This window comes from Patagioenas fasciata, chromosome 28, assembly GCF_037038585.1.
Source record: "Patagioenas fasciata isolate bPatFas1 chromosome 28, bPatFas1.hap1, whole genome shotgun sequence".
NCBI classification, from domain to species: domain Eukaryota; kingdom Metazoa; phylum Chordata; class Aves; order Columbiformes; family Columbidae; genus Patagioenas; species Patagioenas fasciata.
In genome coordinates, this window is record NC_092547.1 from 703,566 (window position 1) to 725,428 (window position 21,863).

A 21,863-nucleotide genomic window follows, 5' to 3' on the forward strand; every position below is an offset into this window, starting at 1 on the left:
AGACCCCCATAATTTCCCCCTTAGGGACCCAGGAGTGCCCCATAGTGACCCATAAGTGACTCATGGAGCCCCCTAAGTGTGTTCGGGTCCCTTCGGGTCCCTTCGGGTGAGTGCGGGCCCCACTCGGGTCCCTTCGGGTCCCTTCGGGTGTGTTCGGGTCCCACTCGGGTCCCTTCGGGTGCGTTCGGGTCCCTTCGGGTGCGTTCGGGACCCTTCGGGTGCCTTCGGGTGCCTTCGGGTCCCCTCGGGTGCGTTCGGGCCCCACTCGGGTCCCTTCGGGTGCGTTCGGGTCCCTTCGGGTGCATTCGGGTCCCTTCGGGTCCCCTCGGGTCCCTTCGGCTCCCTTCGTGTATCTTCGGCTCCTCTCGGAGCCGCCTCCGCGCACGCCACGCACAGTGGGCGTGGCCACGCACCCCCCCCGCTTCCCATTGGCCGCCGCCTGAGGAAGGGGGCGTGGCCTCGCTCGCAGCCGCCGCCGCGGCGGGAAACGATCGTGAGGCGGGAAAAGGGGAAGAAAGGGGGCGGGGGGAGGAAGAGGAGGGGCCGGGGGGGGAGCGGAACACGGGTTTTGGGGTAAAAAGGGGGGGATTTGGGAGTTTGGCGCCTTTTGGGGCACTTTCGGGTGGGTTCGGGTCCCTTCGGGGAGACTTCGGGCCCCTTCGGGTGGGTTCGGGCCCCTTCGGGGAGACTTCGGGTCCCTTCGGGTGCGTTCGGGTCCCTTCGGGTGCGTTCGGCTCCACTCGGACCCCTTCGGGTGCGTTCGGGTCCCTTCGGGTGGGTTCGGGTCCCTTCGGGTGGGTTCGGGTCCCTTCGGGTGGGTTCGGGTCCCTTCGGGTTTGTTCGGCTCCACTCGGGCCCCTTCGGGTGGGTTCGGGTCCCTTCGGGTGCGTTCGGCTCCACTCGGACCCCTTCGGGAAGACTTCGGGTCCCTTCGGGTGCGTTCGGCCCCTTCGGGTGCGTTCGGGTGCGTTCGGCTCCACTCGGACCCCTTCGGGAAGACTTCGGGTCCCTTCGGGTGCGTTCGGCCCCGGCCGGGACTCGGGCGCCGCTCGGGCGCCGTTCGGCTCCGCTCGGGCGCCGTTCGGCTCCGCTCGGGCCCATTCGGCTCAGCTCGGTTCTTTCCGTCTCCGCTCGTTTTCCCGCGCTTTCCCTCAGAGCGCGAAGCGAAGCGCGGGGACCCCCGGGGCCGCTTTTTTCGCGCTTTTCCCGAGGTGACAACAGCGGGGGCTTTGGGGACACAGCTCGGGGAGCCTCAGCGGGAGGGTTTTGGGTTGAAAAAGCGCTATTTTGGGTCAATTTTGAGGTGGTTTGTGGCCCTCCCGGCGGGGCAAGATGGCGGCTGCGGACATCGAGGGGCTGCTGGGTGAGTAATGAGGGGGAATTAGGGGTGATTAGCGCGAATTAGGGGGTAATTAGGGGGCAGCGGGGATACGGGGGGGTGGGGGGGGTGTTAATTAGCGCTGCTGAGGGTGTTAATTGTTAATGAATGCAGAGGAGGAGCCGTTGCAGGAGCTGCACCCCGGGCTGGCCCCGCTGAGGGGGATTGGGGGGGTGGGAGCGGAGCTGGAGAGGGAGGTGAGACAGGTAAGGGGGCATTGGGGACAATGGGGACAGAGAGAGAGAGTGTGTGCGGATCAGCAGTGATCACCCCAAACCTGCCCCGCAGACACGGCACCCAAAATCCTGCACCCCAAAATACTCTTCCCAAACCTGCACCCCAGATCCTGACCCCAAGCCCTGCACCAAAACCCTGCCCCTCAATCCTGCACCCCCAAATCCTCCACCCCCGATCCTGTCTTCCCAAACCCTGCACCCCAGATCCTGCACCCCCAAATTCGGCCCTACCAAAGTCTGCACCCCTAAACCCTACAACTGAAACCTTGCACCCCCTAATCCTGCCCTCCCTACCTTCCTGAACCCCGAAACCTGCACCCCAAACCCTGCATTCCCAAATCTTTCCGTCCTATACCCTCCACCCCTAAACCCTGCCCCCAAACCCTGCACCCCAAAGAATTCCCTCCCAAACCCTGCACCTCCAAATCCTGCACCTCAAAGGCCTGGCAACCCAAGCCCTTCAACCCCATCCCTGCAACACCAAATCCTGTACCCCAAACCCAGCACCCCAGAATCCTGCACCCCAAATCCTGCCTACCAAACCTTTCACTGCAAACCCCTGCACCCCAAGATTGTGCTGCCCTAAACACTGAACCCCCAAATCCTGAAGACCCGGATCCTTGCCTCCCAAGACTCTGCACCCCCAAATCCTGCACCCAAATCTCTCACCCCCACCACCCTGCACTCCCAACCCCTGCACCCCAAAACTCCACACTTCCAAATCCTGAACCCTGAAACCCCGCACCCCCAAATCCTGTGCCCCAGTCCTGTGCACCCCACACTCTGCAACCTTAAATTTCCCCCCAAGCCCCTGCACCCCAAACGCTGCACTCTTAGACCTGACTTCTAAACCCCAAGGGCCCATTGTGACATCCCAGAACCTCCTATTGTCCCCAGGGCCCATTGTGACATCCTGGGGACCCCCATTGTCCCCAGGGCCCATTGTGACATTCAGGGGACTCCTCTTTGTCCCCAGGGCCCATTGTGACATCCTGGGGACCGCCCCTTGTCACTGGGGCCCATTGTGACGTCCCAGGACCCCCCGTTGTCCCCAGGGCCCATTGTGACATCCTGGGGACCCCCCCTTGTCCCCAGGGCCCATTGTGACGTCCCAGGACCCCCCATTGTCCCCAGGACCCATTGTGACATTCAGGGGACCCCTTTGTCACTGGGGCCCATTGTGAAATCCCAGGACCCCACATTGTCCCCAGGGCCCATTGTGACATCCTGGGGACCCCCCCTTTGTCCCCAGTGCCCATTGTGACATCCTGCGGACCCCCCTTTGTCCCCAGGGCCCATTTTGACATTCAGGGGACCCACCATTGTCCTCAGGGCCCACTGTGAGGTCCCAGGACCCCCCATTGTCCCCAGGGCCCATTGTAACATCCACTGCACCCCCTTGTCCCCAGGGCCCATTGTGACATTCAGGGGACCCCTCTTTGTCCCCAGGGCCCATTGTGACATCCTGGGGACCCCCCCTTGTCACTGGGGCCCATTGTGACGTCCCAGGATCCCTCCTTGTCCCCAGGGCCCATTGTGACGTCTTAGGACCCCCCATTGTCCCCAGGGCCCATTGCGACATTCAGGGCACCCCCTTGTCCCCAGGGCCCATTGTGACATTCCGGGGACGCCTCTTTGTCCCCAGGGCACATTGTGACATCCTGGGGACCCCCCCTTGTCACTGGGGCCCATTGTGACGTCCCAGGATCCCCCATTGTCCCCAGGGTCCATTGTGACATTCAGGGGACTCCTCATTGTCCCCAGGGCCCATTGTGACATTCCGGGGACGCCTCTTTGTCCCCAGGGCCCATTGTGACATCCTGGGGATCCCTCCTTGTCCCCAGGGCCCATTGTGACGTCCCAGGACCCCCCATTTTCCCCAGGACCCATTGTGACATTCAGGGGGCCCCTTTGTCACTGGGGCCCATTGTGACATCCCAGGACCCCACATTGTCCCCAGGACCCATTGTGACACTAAGGGGTCCCCGCCTTGTTCCCAGGGCCCATTGTGACACCGTGAGTACCACCCTTGTCCGCAGGGCTCATTGAGACATCCCAGGACCCCCCTTTGTCCCCAGGGCCCATTGTGACATCCAGGGGACCCCCTTTGTCCCCAGGGCCCATTGTGACATCGAAGGACCCCCCTGGTCCCCAGGGCCCATTATGACATCCTGGGGATACCCCCTTATTACTGGGGCCCATTGTGACGTCCCAGGACCCCCCATTGTCCCCAGGGCCCATTGTGACATCCTGGGGATCCCTGTTTGGCCCCAGGGCCCATTGTGACATCCCAGGACCCCCCCTTGTCCCCAGGGCCCATTGTGACATTCAGGGGACGCCTCTTTGTACCCAGGGCACATTGTGACATCCTGGGGACCCCCCGTTGTCCTCAGGGCCCATTTTGACATCCTGGGGATCCCTCTTGTCCCCAGGGCCCATTGTGACGTCCCAGGACCCCCCATTGTCTTCAGGACCCATTGTGACATTCAGGGCACCCCCTTTGTCACTGGGGCCCATTGTGACATCCCAGGACCCCACATTGTCCTCAGGGCCCATTGTGACATCCTGGGGACCCCACTTGTCCCCAGGACCCATTGTGACACTATGGGCACCCCGCCTTGTTCCCAGGGCCCATTGTGACATCCAGGGGACCCCCTTTGTCCCCAGGGCCCATTGTGACATCCCAGGACCCCACTTTGTCCCCAGGGCCCATTGTGACATCCTGGGGACCCCCTCTTGTCCCCAGGGCCCATTGTGACATCCTCGGCACCCCCTTGTCCCCAGGGCCCATTGTGACATTCAGGGGACCCCTCTTTGTCCCCAGGGCCCATTGTGACATCCTGGGGACCCCCTCTTGTCCCCAGGGCCCATTGTGACGTCCCAGGACCCCCCATTGTCCCCAGGGCCCATTGTGACATCCTGGGGATCCCTCCTTGTCCCCAGGGCCCATTGTGATGTCCCAGGACCCCAGATTGTCCCCAGGGCCCATTGTGACATCCTGGGGACCCCCTTTGTCACTGGGGCCCATTCTGACGTCCCAGGACCCCACATTGTCCCCAGGGCCCATTGTGACATCCTGGGGACCCCCTTTGTCTCCAGGGCCCATTGTGACGTCCCAGGACCCCCCATTGTCCCCAGGGTCCATTGTTACATCCTGGGGACCCCCTTGTCCCCATCGTGACACCATGGGGACCCTCCTTGTCACTGGGGACCCATTCCGACACCCTGGGGAACCCCCTTGTCCTCAGGGCCCATTGTGATATCCTGGGCATCCCCCTTTTTCCCCCTGGACCATTGTAACACCGTGGGGACCCCCTTTGTCCCCAGGGCCCATTGTGACACTGTGGGACCCCCCCTTTGTCCCCAGGGCCTATTATTCCGTCCCGGGACCCCCATTGTCCCCAGGGCCCATTGTGACACTTGGGGACCCCCCTTGTCACTGGGGACCCATTGTGACACCATGGGGACCACCCCTTGTCCTCAGGGCCTATTGTGAACATCCTGGGGAACCTCCATTGTCCCCAGAGCCCATTGTGAGTTCCTGGAGACCCCCTTGTCCCCAGGGCCCATTGTGACATCCTGGGGAGCCTCTTTGTCCCCAGGGCCCATTGTGACGTCCCAGGACCCCCCATTGTCCCCAGGGCCCATTGTGGCATCCTGGGGACCTCCTTGTCCCCAGGACCCATCGTGGCACCGTGGGGACCTCCCTTGTCACTGGGGACCCTTTGTGACACCATGGGGACCTCCCATTGTTCTCAGGGCCCATTGAGACATCCTGGGGACCCCCTTTGTCACTGGGGACCCATTGTGACATCCCAGGAACCCCATTGTCCCAAGGGCCCATTGTGACATCCTGGGGACCCCTCTTTGTCTCCAGGACATATTGTGACACCGTGGGGACCACATTAGTCCCCAGGGCCCATTGTGACATCCTAGGAATCCCCTCTTGTCCCCAGGGCCCATTGTGACATCCCAGGACCCCCCTTTGTCCCCAGGGCTCATTGTGACATTCTAGGACCCCACTTTGTCCCCAGGGCCTATTGTGACACCATGGGGAACCCTCCTTGTCACTGGGGACCCATTGTGACACCATGGGGACCCCCCCTTTGTCCCCAGTGCCCATTGTGACATCCTGCCCACCCCCCTTTGTCCCCAGGGTCCATTGTGACATCCTGGGCAACCCCATTGTCCCCAGGGCCCATTGTGACATCTAGGGGGACGCCCTTGTCCCCAGGACCCATCGTGGCACCGTGGGGACCCCCATTGTCTCCAGGGCCCATTGTGACATTCAGGGGACCCCCCTTTGTCCCCAGGGCCCATTCTGATACCGTGGGGACCCCCTTTGTCCCCAGGGCATATTGTGACATCCTGGGGACGCCCTTTGTCCCCAGGACCCATTTTCACACCGTCGACACCCCCGTTTGTCCCCAGGGCCCATTGTGACATCCTGGGGACACTCCTTGTCCCCAGAGCCCATTGTGACATCCAGGGGACCCCCTTTCTCCCCAGGGCCCATTGTGACATTGCAGTACCCCCCCTGGTCCCCACGGCCCATTGTGGCACCATGGGGACCCCCTTTTGTCACTGGGGCCCATTGTGACATCCCAACACCCCACTTTGTCCCCAGGGCTTATTGTGACACCATGGGGACCTCCCTTGTCCCCAGGGCCCACTGTGACATCCCATGACCCCCATTTGTCCCCAGTGCTATTGTCAAATCCTGGGGACCCCCTTTGTCCCCAGGGACCATTGTGGCACCATGGGGAACCCCTTTGTCACTGGGGCCCATTGTGACATCCCAGGACCCCACATTGTCCCCAGGACCCATTGTGACATCCTGGGGACCCCACTTGTCCCCAGGACCCATTGTGACACTATGGGGACCCCACCTTGTTCCCAGGGCCCATTGTGAAACCATCGACACCCCCCTTGTCCGCAGGGGTCATTGTGAAATCCTGGGGACCCTCCTTGTCCCCAGAGCCCATTGTGACATCCAGGGGACCCCCTTTCTCCCCAGGGCCCATTGTGACATCGCAGAACACCCCTGGTCCCCAGGGCCCATTGTGACATCCTGGGGATCCCCCTTTGTCCCCAGGGTCCATTGTGACATCCTGGGCAACCCCATTGTCCCCAGGGCCCATTGTGACATCTGGGGGACCCCCTTGTCCCCAGGACCCATCGTGGCACCGTGGGGACCCTCCTTGTCACTTGGGCCCATTGTGACACCATGGGGACCTCCCCTTTGTCCCCAGTGCCCATTGTGACATCCTGCGGACCCCCCTTTGTCCTCAGGGCCCATTTTGACATTCAGGGGACCCACCATTGTCCCCAGGGCCCATTGTGACCTTCAAGGGACCCCCATTGTTCCCAGGGCCCATTGTGACGTCCTGGGGAGCCCCCTCTGCTCCCAAGGCTCATTGTGACTTTCAGGGGATCCCCCCATGTACCCAGGGCTGTTTGTGACGTTGTAGGGCCCCTCTTTGTCCCCAGGGCCCATTGTGACATCCTGGGGAACCCCCTTGTTCCCCGGGCCCATTGTGATGTCCCGGGACCCCCCATTGTCCCCATGGCCCATTGTGACATCCTGGGGATCCCTCCTTGTCCCCAGGGCCCATTGTGACGTCCCAGGACCCCCCATTGTCCCCAGGGCCTATTGTGACATCCTCTGCACCCCCTTGTCCCCAGGGCCCATTGTGACATTCAGGGGACACCTCTTTGTCCCCAGGGCCCATTGTGACATCCTGGGGACCCCGTCTTGTCCCCAGGGCCCATTGTGACGTCCCAAGACCCCCCCATTGTCCCCAGGGCCCATTGTGACATTCAGGGCACCCCCTTTGTCACTGGGGCCCATTGTGACATCCCAGGACCCCACATTGTCTCCAGGGCCCATTGTGACATCCTGGGGACCCCTCTTTGTCCTAAGGACCCATTGTGACGTCCCAGGACCCTGCATTGTCCCCAGAGCCCGTTGTGACATCCTGGAGACACCCTTTGTCCCCAGGACCCATTGTGACGTCCCAGGACCCCCCATTGTCCCCAGGGTTCATTCTTACATCCTGGGGACCCCCTTGTCCCCAGGACCCATCGTGACACCATGGAGACCCCTCCTTGCCTCAGGGCCCATTGTGACATCCTGGGCATCCCCCTTTGTCACCCGGGACCATTGTAACACCGTGGGGACCCCCTTTGTCCCTAGGGCCTATTGTTACGTCCCAGGACCCCCCGTTGTTCCCAGGGCCCATTGTGACACCTTGGGGACCCCCTTGTCACTGGGGACCCATTGTGACACCATGGGGACCACCCCTTGTCCTCAGGGCCTATTGTGAACATCCTGGGGAACCTCCATTGTCCCCAGAGCCCATTGTGAGTTCCTGGGGACCCCCTTGTCCCCAGGTCCCATTGTGACATCCTGGGGAGTCTCTTTGTCCCCAGGGCCCATTGTGACATCCTGGGGACCCCCTTTGTCCCCAGGGCCCCTGGTGACATCCTGGGGACCTCCTTGTCCGCAGGACCCATCCTGGCACCGTGGGGACCTCCCTTGTCACTGGGGACCCTTTGTGACACCATGGGGACCTCCCATTGTCCTCAGGGCCCATTGAGACATCCTGGGGACCCCCTTTGTCACTGGGGACCCGTTGTGACATCCCAGGAACCCCATTGTCCCAAGGGCCCATTGTGACATCCTAGGGACCTCCCTTTGTCCCCAGGGTTCATTGTGGCACCATGGGGACCCCCTTTGCACTGTGTCACATTGTGATATCCAAGAACCCCACTTTGTCCCCAAGGCCCATTTTGACATCCTGGGGACCCCTTTTCTCCCCAGGGCCCATTGTGACATTCAGGGGACACCCCCCTTGTCCCCAGGGCCCATTGTGACTTCCCAGGACCCCCCATTGTCCCTAGAGCCCATTGTGACATTCAGGGGACCCCCTTTGTCACTGGGGCCCATTGTGACATCCCAGGACCCCACATTGTCCCCAGGGCCCATTGTGACATTCAGGGGACACCCCCCTTGTCCCCAGGGCCCATTGTGACGTCCCAGGATCCCCCATTGTCCCCAGGGCCCATTGTGACATTCAGGGGACCCCCTTTGGCACTGGGGCCCATTGTGACATCCCAGGACCCCACATTGTCCCCAGGGCCCATTGTGACATTCAGGGGTCCCCCCCTTGTCCCCAGGACCCATTGTGATGTCCCAGGAGCCTCATTGTCCCCACGGCCCATTGTGACATCCTGGGGACCCCCCTTTGTCACTGGGGCTCATTGAGACATCGTGGGGACCAACTTTGTCCCCAGGGCCCATTGTGACGTCCCAGGACCTCCCGTTGTCCCCAGTGTCCATTGTGACGTCCGAGGAGCCCACTTTGTCCCCAGGACCCATTTTGATATTGAGGGGAACCACGTTTGTCCCCAGGGCCCATTGTGACACCATGGGGAACCCCCTTGTCACTGGGGACCCATTGTGACACCATGGAGACCCCTCCTTGTCCCCAGGGCCCATTGTGACACTATGGGGACCCCCCCTTGTTCCCAGGGCCCATTGTGACATCCTGGGTACCACCCTTGTCCCCAGGGCCCATTGTGACATCCTCTGCACCCCCTTGTCCCCAGGGCCCATTGTGACATTCCGGGGACCCCTGTTTGTTCCCAGGGCCCATTGTGACATCCTGGGGACCCCCTCTTGTCACTGGGGCCCATTGTGATGTCCCAGGACCCCACATTGTCCCCAGGGCCCATTGTGACATTCAGGGGACCCCTCTTTGTCCCCAGGGCCCATTGTGAAGTCTAAGGACCCCCCATTGTCCCCAGGGCCCATTGTGACATCCTGGGGATCCCTCCTTGTCCCCACGACCCATTGTGACATCCTGGGGACCCTCCTTGTCCCCAGAGCCCATTGTGACATCCAAGGGACCCCCTTTGTCTCCAGGGCCCATTGTGGCACCATGGGGACCCCCTTTGACACTGGGGCCCATTGTGACACCGTCGACACCCCCCTTTGTCCCCAGGGCCCATTGTGACGTCCTGGGGACCCCCCTTGTCCCCAGAGCCCATTGTGACATCCAGGGGACCCCCTCTTGTCACCAGGGCCCATTGTGACGTCCCAGGACCCTCCATTGTCCCCAGGGCCCATTGTGACATCCTGGGGATTCCTCCTTGTCCTCAGGGCCCATTGTGACGTCCCAGGACCGCCCATTGTCCCCAGGGCCCATTGTGACATCCTGGGGATCCCTCCTTGTCCCCAGGGCCCATTGTGACGTCCCAGGACCCCCCATTGTCCCCAGGACCCATTGTGACATTCAGGGGACCCCCTTTGTCACTGGGGCCCATTGTGACATCCCAGGACCCCACATTGTCCCCAGGGCCCATTGTGGCATCCTGGGGACCCCACTTGTCCCCAGGACCCATTGTGACACTATGGGGACCCCCCCTTGTCTCCAGGGCCCATTGTGACATCCTCGGCACCCCCTTGTCCCCAGGGCCCATTGTGACATTCAGGGGAGCCCTCTTTGTCTCCAGGGCCCATTGTGACATCCTGGGGACCCCCTCTTGTCCCCAGGGCCCATTGTGACGTCCCAGGACCTCCCGTTGTCCCCAGTGTCCATTGTGATATCCGAGGAGCCCACTTTGTCCCCAGGACCCATTTTGATATTGAGGGGAACCACGTTTGTCCCCAGGGCCCATTGTGACACCATGGGGACCCCCCCTTGTCACTGGGGACCCATTGTGACACCATGGAGACCCCTGCTTGTCCTCAGGGTCCATTGTGACATCTTGGGCACCTCCCATTGTCCCCAGGACCCATTGTGACATCCTGGGGACCCCCTTGCTCCCAGGGCCCATTGTGGCACCATGTGGACATCCCCTTTGTCCCCAGGGCCCATTGTGACATTCCAGGACCCCCCATTGTCCCCAGGGCCCATTGTGACATCCACTGCACCCCCTTGTCCCCAGGGCCCATTGTGACATTCAGGGGACCCCTCTTTATCCCCAGGGCCCATTGTGACGTCCCAGGACCCCCCATTGTCCCCAGGGCCCATTGTGACATCCTGGGGATCCCTCCTTGTCCTCAGGGCCCATTGTGACGTCTTAGGACCCCCCATTGTCCCCAGGGCCCATTGTGACATTCAGGGGACGCCTCTTTGAAACCCAGGGCACATTGTGACATCCTGGGGACCCCCCCTTGTCCCCACAGCCCATTGTGACGTCCCAGGACCCCCCCATTGTTCCCAGGGCCCATTGTGACATCCTGGGGATCCCTCCTTGTCCCCAGGGACCATTGTGACACTATGGGGACCCCCCCTTGTTCCCAGGGCCCATTGTGACATCCTGGGTACCACCCTTGTCCGCAGGGCTCATTGTGACGTCCCAGGACCCCCCATTGTCCCCAGGGCCCATTGTGACATCCTCTGCACCCCCTTGTCCCCAGGGCCCATTGTGATATTCCGGGGACCCCTGTTTGTTCCCAGGGCCCATTGTGACATCCTGGGGACCCCCTCTTGTCACTGGGGCCCATTGTGACGTCCCAGGACCCCACATTGTCCCCAGGGCCCATTGTGACATCCTCTGCACCCCCTTGTTCCCAGGGCCCATTGTGACATTCAGGGGACCCGTCTTTGTCCCCAGGGCCCATTGTGACATCCTGGGGATCCCTCGTTGTCCGCAGGGCCCATTGTGACGTCCCAGCACCCCCCATTGTCCCCAGGACCTACTGTGACATTCAGGGGAGCCCCTTTGTCACTGGGGCCCATTGTGACACCATGGAGACCCCCGCTTGTCCTCAGGGTCCATTGTGACATCCTGGGCACCCCCCATTTTCCCCAGGACCCATTGTGACATCCTGGCCACCCCCTTGCTCCCAGGGCCCGTTGTGGCACCATGGGGATACCCCCTTTGTCCCCAGGGCCCATTGTGACATCCCAGGACCCCCCTTTGTCCCCAGGGCCATTGTGACATCCTGGGGACCCCTTTTGTCCCCAGGGCCCATTGTGGCACCATGGGGAACCCCTTTGTCACTGGGGACCATTGTGACATTCCAGGATTCCACTTTGTCCCCAGGGCTCGTTCTGACACCTTGGGGACTCCCATTGTCCCCAGGGCCCATTGTGACATCCCAGGACCCCACTTTGTCCCCAGGGCTTATTGTGACATCTGGGGGACGCCCTTGTCCCCAGGACCCATCGTGGCACCGTGGGGACCCTCCTTGTCACTTGGGCCCATTGTGACACCATGGGGACCCACCCTTTGTCCCCAGTGCCCATTGTGACATCCTGCGGACCCCCCGTTGTCCCCAGGGCCCATTGTGACATTCAGGGGACCCACCATTGTCCTCAGGGCCCATTGTGATGTCCCAGGACCCCCCATTGTCCCCAGGGCCCATTGTGACATCCTCAGCACCCCCTTGTTCCCAGGGCCCATTGTGACATTCAGGGGACCCCTCTTTTTCCCCAGGGCCCATTGTGACATCCTGGGGACCCCCCCTTGTCCCCAGGGCCCATTGTGACGTCCCAGAACCCGCCATTGTCCCCAGGGCCCATTGTGACATCCTGGGGATCCCTGCTTGTCCCCAGGGCCCATTGGGACGTCCCAGGACCCGCTATTGTCCCCAGGGCCCATTTTGACATCCTGGGGATCCCTCCTTGTCCCCAGGGCCCATTGGGACGTCCCAGGACCCCCATTGTCCCCAGGGCCCATTGTGACATTCAGGGGCCCCCGTTTGTCACTGGGGCCCATTGTGACATCCCAGGACCCCACATTGTCCCCAGGGCCCTTGTGACATCCTGGGGAGCCCACTTGTCCCCAGGACCCATTGTGACACTATAGGGACCCCCCCTTGTGCCCAGTGACCATTGTCACACCGTGGGTACCACCCTTGTCCGCACGGCCCATTGTGACATCCTAGGGACACCCCCTTGTCTCCAGGGCCCATTGTGACATCCTGGGAATCCCTCCTTGTCCCCAGGGCCCATTTTGACATTCAGGGGACCCCCCATTGTCCCCAGGGCCCATTGTGACATCCTCTGCACCCCCTTGTCCCCAGGGCCCATTGTGACATTCAGGGGACCCCTCTTTGTCCCCAGGGCCCATTGTGACATCCTGGGGATCCCTCGTTGTCCCCAGGGCCCATTGTGACGTCCCAGGACCTCCCATTGTCCCCAGGACCGATTGTGACATTCAGGGGATCGCCTTTGTCACTGGGGCCCATTGTGACACCATGGAGACCCCCGCTTGTCCTCAGGGTCCATTTTGACATCCTGGGCACCCCCCATTTTCCCCAGGACCCATTGTGACATCCTGGCCACCCCCTTGATCCCAGGGCCCGTTGTGGCACCATGGGGACACCCCCTTTGTCCCCAGGACCCATTGTGACATCCCAGGACCCCCCTTTGTTCCCAGGGCCATTGTAGCACCATGGGGACCCCCTTTGACCCCAGGGCCCATTGTGGCACCATGGCAACCCCTTTTGTCCCCAGGGCCCATTGTGACATTCTTGGACCCCACTTTGTCCCCAGGGCCTATTGTGACACCATGGGGACCCCTCCTTGTCACTGGGGACCCATTGTGACACCATGGGGACCCCCCCTTGTCCTCAGGACTCATTCTCACATCCTGGACACCCCCCATTGTCCCCAGGGCCCATTGTGACATCCACTGCACCTCCTTGTCCCCAGGGCCCATTGTGACATTCAGGGGACCCCTCTTTGTCCCCAGGGCCCATTGTGACATCCTGGGGACCCCCCCTTGTCCCCAGGGCTCATTGAGACGTCCCAGGACCCCCCACTGTCCCCAGGGCCCATTGTGACATTCAGGGGACCCCCTTTGTCCCCAGGGCCCATTGTGACATGCTGGGGACGCTCTTTGTCCACAGGGCCCATTGTGACATCCTGGGGACCCTCCTTGTCCCCAGAGCCCATTGTGACATCCAGGGGACCCCCTTTGTCCCCAGGGCCCATTGTGGCACCATGAGGACCCTCTTTGTCACTGGGGCCCATTGTGACATCCCAGGACCCCCCTTTGTCCCCAGGGCCCATTGTGACATCCTGGGGACCCTCCTTGTCCCCAGAGCCCATTGTGACATCCCAGGACCCCACTTTGTCCCCAGGGCTTATTGTGAAATCCTGGGGACCCCTTTTGTCCCCAGGGCCCATTGTGACACCGTGGGGAACCCCTTTGTCACTGGGGCCATTGTGACATTCCAGGATTTCACTTTGTCCCCAGGGCTCGTTCTGACACCTTGGGGACTCCCATTGTCCCCAGGGCCCATTGTGACATCCTGGGCAACCCCATTGTCCCCAGGGCCCATTGTGACATCCTGGGGACCCCCATTGTCCCCAAGGCCCATTGTGACATTCCAGGACCCCCCATTGTCCCCAGGGCCCATTGTGACATCCACTGCACCCCCTTGTCCCCAGGGCCCATTGTGACATTCAGGGGACCCCTCTTTGTCCCCAGAGCCCATTGTGACATCCTGGGGACCCCCCTTCTCACTGGGGCCCATTGTGACGTCCCAGGACCCCCCATTGTCCCCAGGGCCCATTGTGACATTCAGGGGGCCCCTTTGTCACTGGGGCCCATTGTGACATCCCAGGACACCCCCTGGTCCCCAGGCCCCATTGTGACATCCTGGGGACCCCCCTTGTCCTCAGGGTCCATTGTGACAGCCCAGGACCTTACATTGTCCCCAGGGCCCATTGTGATATCTGGGGGACCCCCTTGTCCCCAGGGCCCATTGTGACATCCCAGGACCCCCCATTGTCCCCAGGGCCCATTGTGACATCCCAGGACCCCCCATTGTCCCCAGGGCCCATTGTGACATCCTCGGCACCCCTTTGTCCCCCGGGCCCATTGTGACATCCTGGGGACCCCCCCTTGTCCCCAGGGCCCATTGTGACGTCCCAGGACCCCCCATTGTCCCCAGGGGCCATTGTGACATCCTAGGGATCCCTCCTTGTCCCCAGGGCCCATTGTGACATTCAGGGGACCCCTCTTTGTCCCTAGGGCCCATTGTGACATCCTGGGGATCCCTCCTTGTCCCCAGGACCCATTGTGACGTCCCAGGATCCCCATTGTCCCCAGGACCTATTGTGACATTCAGGGGACCCCCCTTTGTCACTGGGGCCCATTGTGACACCATGGAGACCCCCGCTTGTCCCCAGGGCCCATTGTGACATCCCAGGACCCCCCTTTGTCCCCAGGGCCCATTGTAGCACCATGGGGACCCCCTTTGACCCCAGGGCCCATTGTGGCGCCATGGCAACCCCTTTTGTCCCCAGGGCCCATTGTGACATTCTTGGACCCCACTTTGTCCCCAGGACCTATTGTGACACCATGGGGACCCCCCCTTGTCCTCAGGACTCATTCTCACATCCTGGACACCCCCCATTGTCCCCAGGGCTCATTGTGACATCCACTGCACCCCATTGTCCCCAGGGCCCATTGTGACATTCAGGGGACCCCTCTTTGTCCCCAGGGCCCATTGTGACATCCTGGGGACGCTCTTTGTCCCCAGGGCCCATTGTGACATCCCAGGACCCCCCTTTGTCCCCAGGGCCCATTGTGACATCCCAGGACCCCACTTTGTCCCCAGGGCTTATTGTGACACCATGGGGATCTCCCTTGTCCCCAGGGCCCATTGTGACATCCCATGACACCCCTTTGTCCCCAGGGCCCATTGTGACATCCCAGGACCCCACTTTGTCCCCAGGGCTTATTGTGACACCATGGGGATCTCCCTTGTCCCCAGGGCCCATTGTGACATCCCATGACCCCCCTTTGTGCCCAGTGCTATTGTGAAATCCTGGGGACCCCTTATGTCCCCAGGGCCCATTATGACACCATGGGGAACCCCTTTGTCACTGGGGGCCATTGTGACATTCCAGGATTCCACTTTGTCCCCAGGGCTCGTTCTGACACCTTGGGGACTCCCATTGTCCCCAGGGCCCATTGTGACATCCTGGGGACCCCCATTGTCCCCAGGGCCCATTGTGACATCCACTGCACCCCCTTGTCCCCAGGGCCCATTGTGACATTCAGGGCACCCCTCTTTGTCCCCAGGGCCCATTGTGACATCCTGGGGACCCCCACTTGTCACTGGGGCCCATTGTGACATCCCAGGACCCCCCATTGTCCCCAGGGCCCATTGTGACATTCAGGGCACCCCCTTGTCCCCAGGGCCCATTGTGACATTCCGGGGACGCCTCTTTGTACCGAGGGCACACTGTGACATCCTGGGGACCCCCCCTTGTCACTGGGGCCCATTGTGACGTCCCAGGACCCCCCATTGTCGCCAGGGCCCATTGTGACATCCTGGGGATCCCTTCTTGTCCCCAGGGCCCATTGTGACGTCCCAGGACCCCCCATCGTCCCCAGGACCCATTGTGACATTCAGGTGGCCCCTTTGTCACTGGGGCCCATTGTGACATCCCAGGACCCCACATTGTCCCCAGGACACATTGTCACATCCTGGGGACCCCACTTGTCCCCAGGACCCATTGTGACACTATGGGGACCCCCCCTTGTTCCCACGGCCCATTGTGACACCGTGGGTACCACCCTTGTCCGCAGGGCTCATTGTGACATCGCAGGACCCCCCTTTGTCCCCAGGGCCCATTCTGATACCGTGGGGATCCCCTTTGTCCCCAGAGTCCATTGTGACATCCAGGGGACCCCCTTTGTCCCCAGGGCCCATTGTGACATCGCAGGACCCCCCTGGGCCCCAGGGCGCATTTTGACATCCTGGGGATGCCCCCTTGTCAACGGGGCCCATTGTGACGTCCCAGGACCCCCCATTGTGTCCAGGGCCCATTGTGACATCCTGGGGACACTCCTTGTCCCCAGAGCCCATTGTGACATCCAGGGGACCCCCTTTCTCCCCAGGGCCCATTGTGACATTGCAGTACCCCCCCTGGTCCCCACGGCCCATTGTGGCACCATGGGGACCCCCTTTTGTCACTGGGGCCCATTGTGACATCCCAACACCCCACTTTGTCCCCAGGGCTTATTGTGACACCATGGGGACCTCCCTTGTCCCCAGGGCCCACTGTGACATCCCATGACCCCCATTTGTCCCCAGTGCTATTGTCAAATCCTGGGGACCCCCTTTGTCCCCAGGGACCATTGTGGCACCATGGGGAACCCCTTTGTCACTGGGGCCCATTGTGACATCCCAGGACCCCACATTGTCCCCAGGACCCATTGTGACATCCTGGGGACCCCACTTGTCCCCAGGACCCATTGTGACACTATGGGGACCCCACCTTGTCCCCAGGGCCCATTGTGACGTCTTAGGACCCCCCGTTGTCCCCAGGGCCCATTGTGACGTCCTGGGGATCCCTCCTTGTCCCCAGGGCCCATTGTGACGTCCCAGGACTCCCCACTGTCCTCAGGACCTATTGTAACATTCAGGGGACCCCCTTTGTCACTGGGGCCCATTGTGACATCCCAGGACCCCACATTGTCCCCAGGGCCCATTGTGACATCCTGGGGACCCCATTTTCCCCAGGACCCATTGTGACACTATGGGTACCCCCCCTTGTCCCCAGGGCCAATTGTGACGTCCCAGGACCCCTCATTGTTCCCAGGGCCCATTGTGATGTCCTTGGGAGCCCCCTCTCTTCCCAGGGCTCATTGTGACTCTCAGGGGACCCCACCTTGTCCCCAGGACTGATTGTGACGTCCTAGGGCCCCTCTGTGTCCCCAGGGCCCATTGTGACGTCCCAGGACCCCCATTGTCCCCAGGGCCCATTGTGACATCCTCGGCACCCCCTTGTCCCCAGGGCCCGTTGTGACATTCAGGGGACCCCTCTTTGTCCCCAGGGCCCATTGTGACATCCTGGGGACCCCCTCTTGTCCCCAGGGCCCATTGTGACGTCCCAGGACCCCCCATTGTTCCCAGGGCCCATTGTGACATCCTGGGGATCCCTCCTTGTCCCCAGGGCCCATTGTGATGTCCCAGGAACCCCCATTGTCCCCAGGACCCATTGTGACATTCAGGGGACCCCCTTTGTCACTGGGGCCCATTGTGACATCCCAGGACCCCACATTGTCCCCAGGGCCCATTGTGACATCCTGGGGACCCCCATGTCACTGGGGCCCATTGTGACGTCCCAGGACCCCGCATTGTCCCCAGGGCCCATTGTGACACCTTGGGGACCCCCTTGTCACTGGAGACCCGTTGTGACATCATGGGGACCACCCCTTGTCCTCAGGGCCTATTGTTACGTCCCAGGACCCCCCATTGTCCCCAGGGCCCATTGTGACACCTTGGGGACCCCCTTGTCACTGGAGACCGGTTGTGACAGCATGGGGACCACCCCTTGTCCTCAGGGCCTATTGTGAACATCCTGGGGAACCTCCATTGTCCCCAGAGCCCATTGTGAGTTCCTGGAGACCCCCTTGTCCCCAGGTCCCATTGTGACATCCTGGGCAGCCTCTTTGTCCCCAGGGCCCATTGTGACATCCTGGGGACCTCCTTGTCCCCAGGACCCATCCTGGCACCGTGGAGACCTCCCTTGTTACTGGGGACCCATTGTGACACCATGGGGACCTCCCATTGTCCTCAGGGCCCATTGAGACATCCTGGGGACCCCCTTTGTCACTGGGGACCCAATGTGACATCCCAGGAACCCCATTGTCCCAAGGGCCCATTGTGACATCCTGGGGACCCCGCTTTGTCTCCAGGACATATTGTGACACCGTGGGGACCACATTAGTCCCCAGGGCCCATTGTGACATCCTAGGGATCCCCTCTTGTCCCCAGGGCCCATTGTGACGTCCCAGGACCCCCCATTGTCCCCAGGGCCCATTGTGACCTCCTCGGCACCCCCTTGTCCCTAGGGCCCATTGTGACATTCACGGGACCCCCCTTTGTCCCCAGGACCCATTGTGACATCCAGGGGACCCCCTTTGTCCCCAGGGCCCATTGTGACATCCTGGGGTCCCCCCTTTGTCCCCAGGGCCCATTGAAATGTCCCAGGACCACCGTTTGTCCCCAGGGTTCATTATGACATCCTGGGGACCCCATTTGTCCCCACGGCCCATTGTGGCACCATGGGGAACCCCTTTGTCACTGGGGCCCATTGTGACATCCCAGGACCCCACTTTGTCCCCAGGGCTTATTGTGACACCATGGGGATCTCCCTTGTCCCCAGGGCCCATTGTGACATCCCATGACCCCCCTTTATCCCCAGTGCTATTGTGAAATCCTGGGGACCCCTTTTGTCCCCAGGGCCCATTGTGGCACCATGGGGAACCCCTTTGTCACTGGGGGCCATTGTGACATCCCAGGATTCCACTTTGTCCCCAGGGCTCGTTCTGACACCTTGGGGACTCCCATTGTCCCCAGGGCCCATTGTGACATCCTGGGCAACCCCATTGTCCCCAGGGCCCATTGTGACATCTGGGGGACGCCCTTGTCCCCAGGACCCATCGTGGCACCGTGGGGACCCTCCTTGTCACTTGGGCCCATTGTGACATCCTGGGCACCCCTTTTGTCCCCACAGCCCATTGTGGCAGCATGGGGACCCCGTTTGTCACTGGGGCCCATTGTGACATCCCAGGACCCCACATTGTCCCCAGGGCCCTTGTGACATCCTGGGGACCCCACTTGTCCCCAGGACCCATTGTGACACTATAGGGACCCCCCCTTGTGCCCAGTGACCATTGTGACACCGTGGGTACCACCCTTGTCCGCACGGCCCATTGTGACATCCTAGGGACACCCCCTTGTCTCCAGGGCCCATTGTGACATCCTGGGAATCCCTCCTTGTCCCCAGGGCCCATTTTGACATTCAGGGGACCCCACATTGTCCCCAGGGCCCATTGTGACATCCTGGGGACCCCCCTTTGTCCCCAGGGCCCATTGTGACATCCAAGGGACCCCCCCTTGTCCCCAGGGCCCATTGTGACGTCCCAGGACCCCCCACTGTCCCCAGGGCCCATTGTGACATTCAGGGGACCCCCCTTTGTCCCCAGGGCCCATTCTGATACCGTCGGGACCCCCTTTGTCCCCAGGGCCCATTGTGACATGCTGGGGACCCTCCTTGTCCCCAGAGCCCATTGTGACATCCAGGGGACCCCCTTTGTCCCCAGGGCCCATTGTGGCACCGTGAGGACCCTCTTTATCACTGGGGCCCATTGTGACATCCCGGGACCCCCTTTGTCCCCAGGGCCCATTGTGACATCCTGGGGGACCCTCCTTGTCCCCAGAGCCCATTGTGACATCCTAGGACCCCACTTTGTCCCCAGGGCTTATTGTGACACCATGGGAATCTCCCTTGTCCCCAGGGCCCATTGTGACATCCCATGACCCCCCTTTGTCCCCAGTGCTATTGTGAAATCCTGGGGACCCCTTTTGTCCCCAGGGCCCATTGTGGCACCATGGGGAACCCCTTTGTCACTGGGGGCCATTGTGACATTCCAGGATTCCACTTTGTCCCCAGGGCTCGTTCTGACACCTTGGGGACTCCCATTGTCCCCAGGGCCCATTGTGACATCCTGGGCAACCCCATTGTCCCCAGGGCCCATTGTGACATCCTGGGGACCCCCATTGTCCCCAAGGCCCATTGTGACATTCCAGGACCCACCATTGTCCCCAGGGCCCATTGTGACATCCACTGCACCCCCTTGTCCCCAGGGCCCACTGTGACATTCAGTGGACCCCTCTTTGTCCCCAGGGCCCATTGTCACATCCTGGGACCCCCGTTGTCACTGGGGCCCATTGTGACGTCCCAGGACCCCCCATTGTCCCCAGGACCCATTGTGACATTCAGGGGGCCCCTTTGTCACTGGGACCCATTGTGACATCCCAGGACCCCACATTGTCCCCAGGACACATTGTGACATCCTGGGGACCCCACTTGTCCTCAGGACCCATTGTGACACTATGGGGACCCCCCCTTGTTCGCAGGGCTCATTGTGACATCCCAGGACCCACCTTTGTCCCCAGGGCCCATTCTGATACCGTGGGTATCCCCTTTGTCCCCAGAGCCCATTGTGACATCCAGGGGACCCCCTTTGTCCCCAGGGCCCATTGTGACATCGCAGGACCCCCCTGGGCCCCAGGGCGCATTTTGACATCCTGGGGATGCCCCCTTGTCACCGGGACCCATTGTGACGTCCCAGGACCCCCCATTGTCTCCAGGGCCCATTGTGACATCCTGGGGATCCCTGCTTGGCCCCAGAGCCCATTGTGACGTCTTATGACCCCCCCTTGTCCCCAGGGCCCATTGCGACATTCAGGGGACGCCTCTTTGTAACCAGGGCCCATTGTGACATCCTGGGGATCCCTCCTTGTCCCCAGGGCCCATTGTGACGTCCCAGGACCCCCATTGTCCTTAGGATTCATTGTAACATTCAGGGAACCCCTTTGTCACTGGGGCCCATTGTGACATCCCAGGACCCCACATTGTCCCCAGGACCCATTGTGAGACTATGGGGAACCCCCCTTGTTCCCAGGGCCCATTGTGACACCGTGGGTACCACCCTTGACCGCAGGGCTCATTGTGACATCGCAGGACCCCCCTTTGTCCCCAGAGCCCATTGTGAAAACCAGGGGACACCCTTTGTCCCCAGGGCCCATTGTGACATCGCAGGACCACCCTGGTCCACAGGGCCCATTGTGACATCCTGGGCACCCCTTTTGTCCCCACGGCCCATTGTGGCACTATGGAGACCCCCTTTGTCACTGGGGCCCATTGTGACATCCCAGGACCCCACTTTGTCCCCAGGGCTGATTGTGACGTCCCAGGGCCACTCTGTGTCCCCAGGGCCCATTGTGACACTTTAGGGACCCCTCTTTGTCCCCAGGGCCCATTGTGACATCCTGGAGACCCCCCCTTGTCCCCAGGGCCCATTGTGACGTCCCAGGACCCCCCATTGTTCCCAGGGCCCATTGTGATGTCAGGGGAGCCCCCTCTGTTCCCAGGGCTCATTGTGACTTTCAGGGGACCCCCCCTTGTCCCCAGGGCTGATTGTGACGTCCTAGGGCCCCTCTGTGTCCCCAAGGCCCATTGTGACATCCCATGACCCCCCTTTGTCCCCAGTGCTATTGCGAAATCCTGGGGACCCCTTTTGTCCCCAGGGCCCATTGTGACACCATGGGGAACCCCTTTGTCACTGGGGGCCATTGTGACATTCCAGGATTCCACTTTGTCCCCAGGGCTCGTTCTGACACCTTGGGGACTCCCATTTTCCCCAGGCCCCATTGTGACATTCAGGGCACCCCCTTGTCCCCAGGGCCCATTGTGACATTT

General features: G+C 61.6%; 1 long non-coding RNA gene across 1 annotated transcript in view; it reads left to right on the forward strand.

The window, feature by feature from the left end:
* Nucleotides 1–443: 443 nt before the first annotated feature.
* LOC139825793 (uncharacterized) overlaps nucleotides 444–21,863 on the forward strand; it is a 35,814-nt gene continuing 14,394 nt past the window's right edge. Inside the window, exons 1-2 of the long non-coding RNA XR_011735992.1 lie at nucleotides 444–493; nucleotides 1,304–1,363. This is a non-coding gene — a long non-coding RNA (uncharacterized lncRNA). The remainder of the gene's footprint in view (nucleotides 494–1,303; nucleotides 1,364–21,863) is intronic.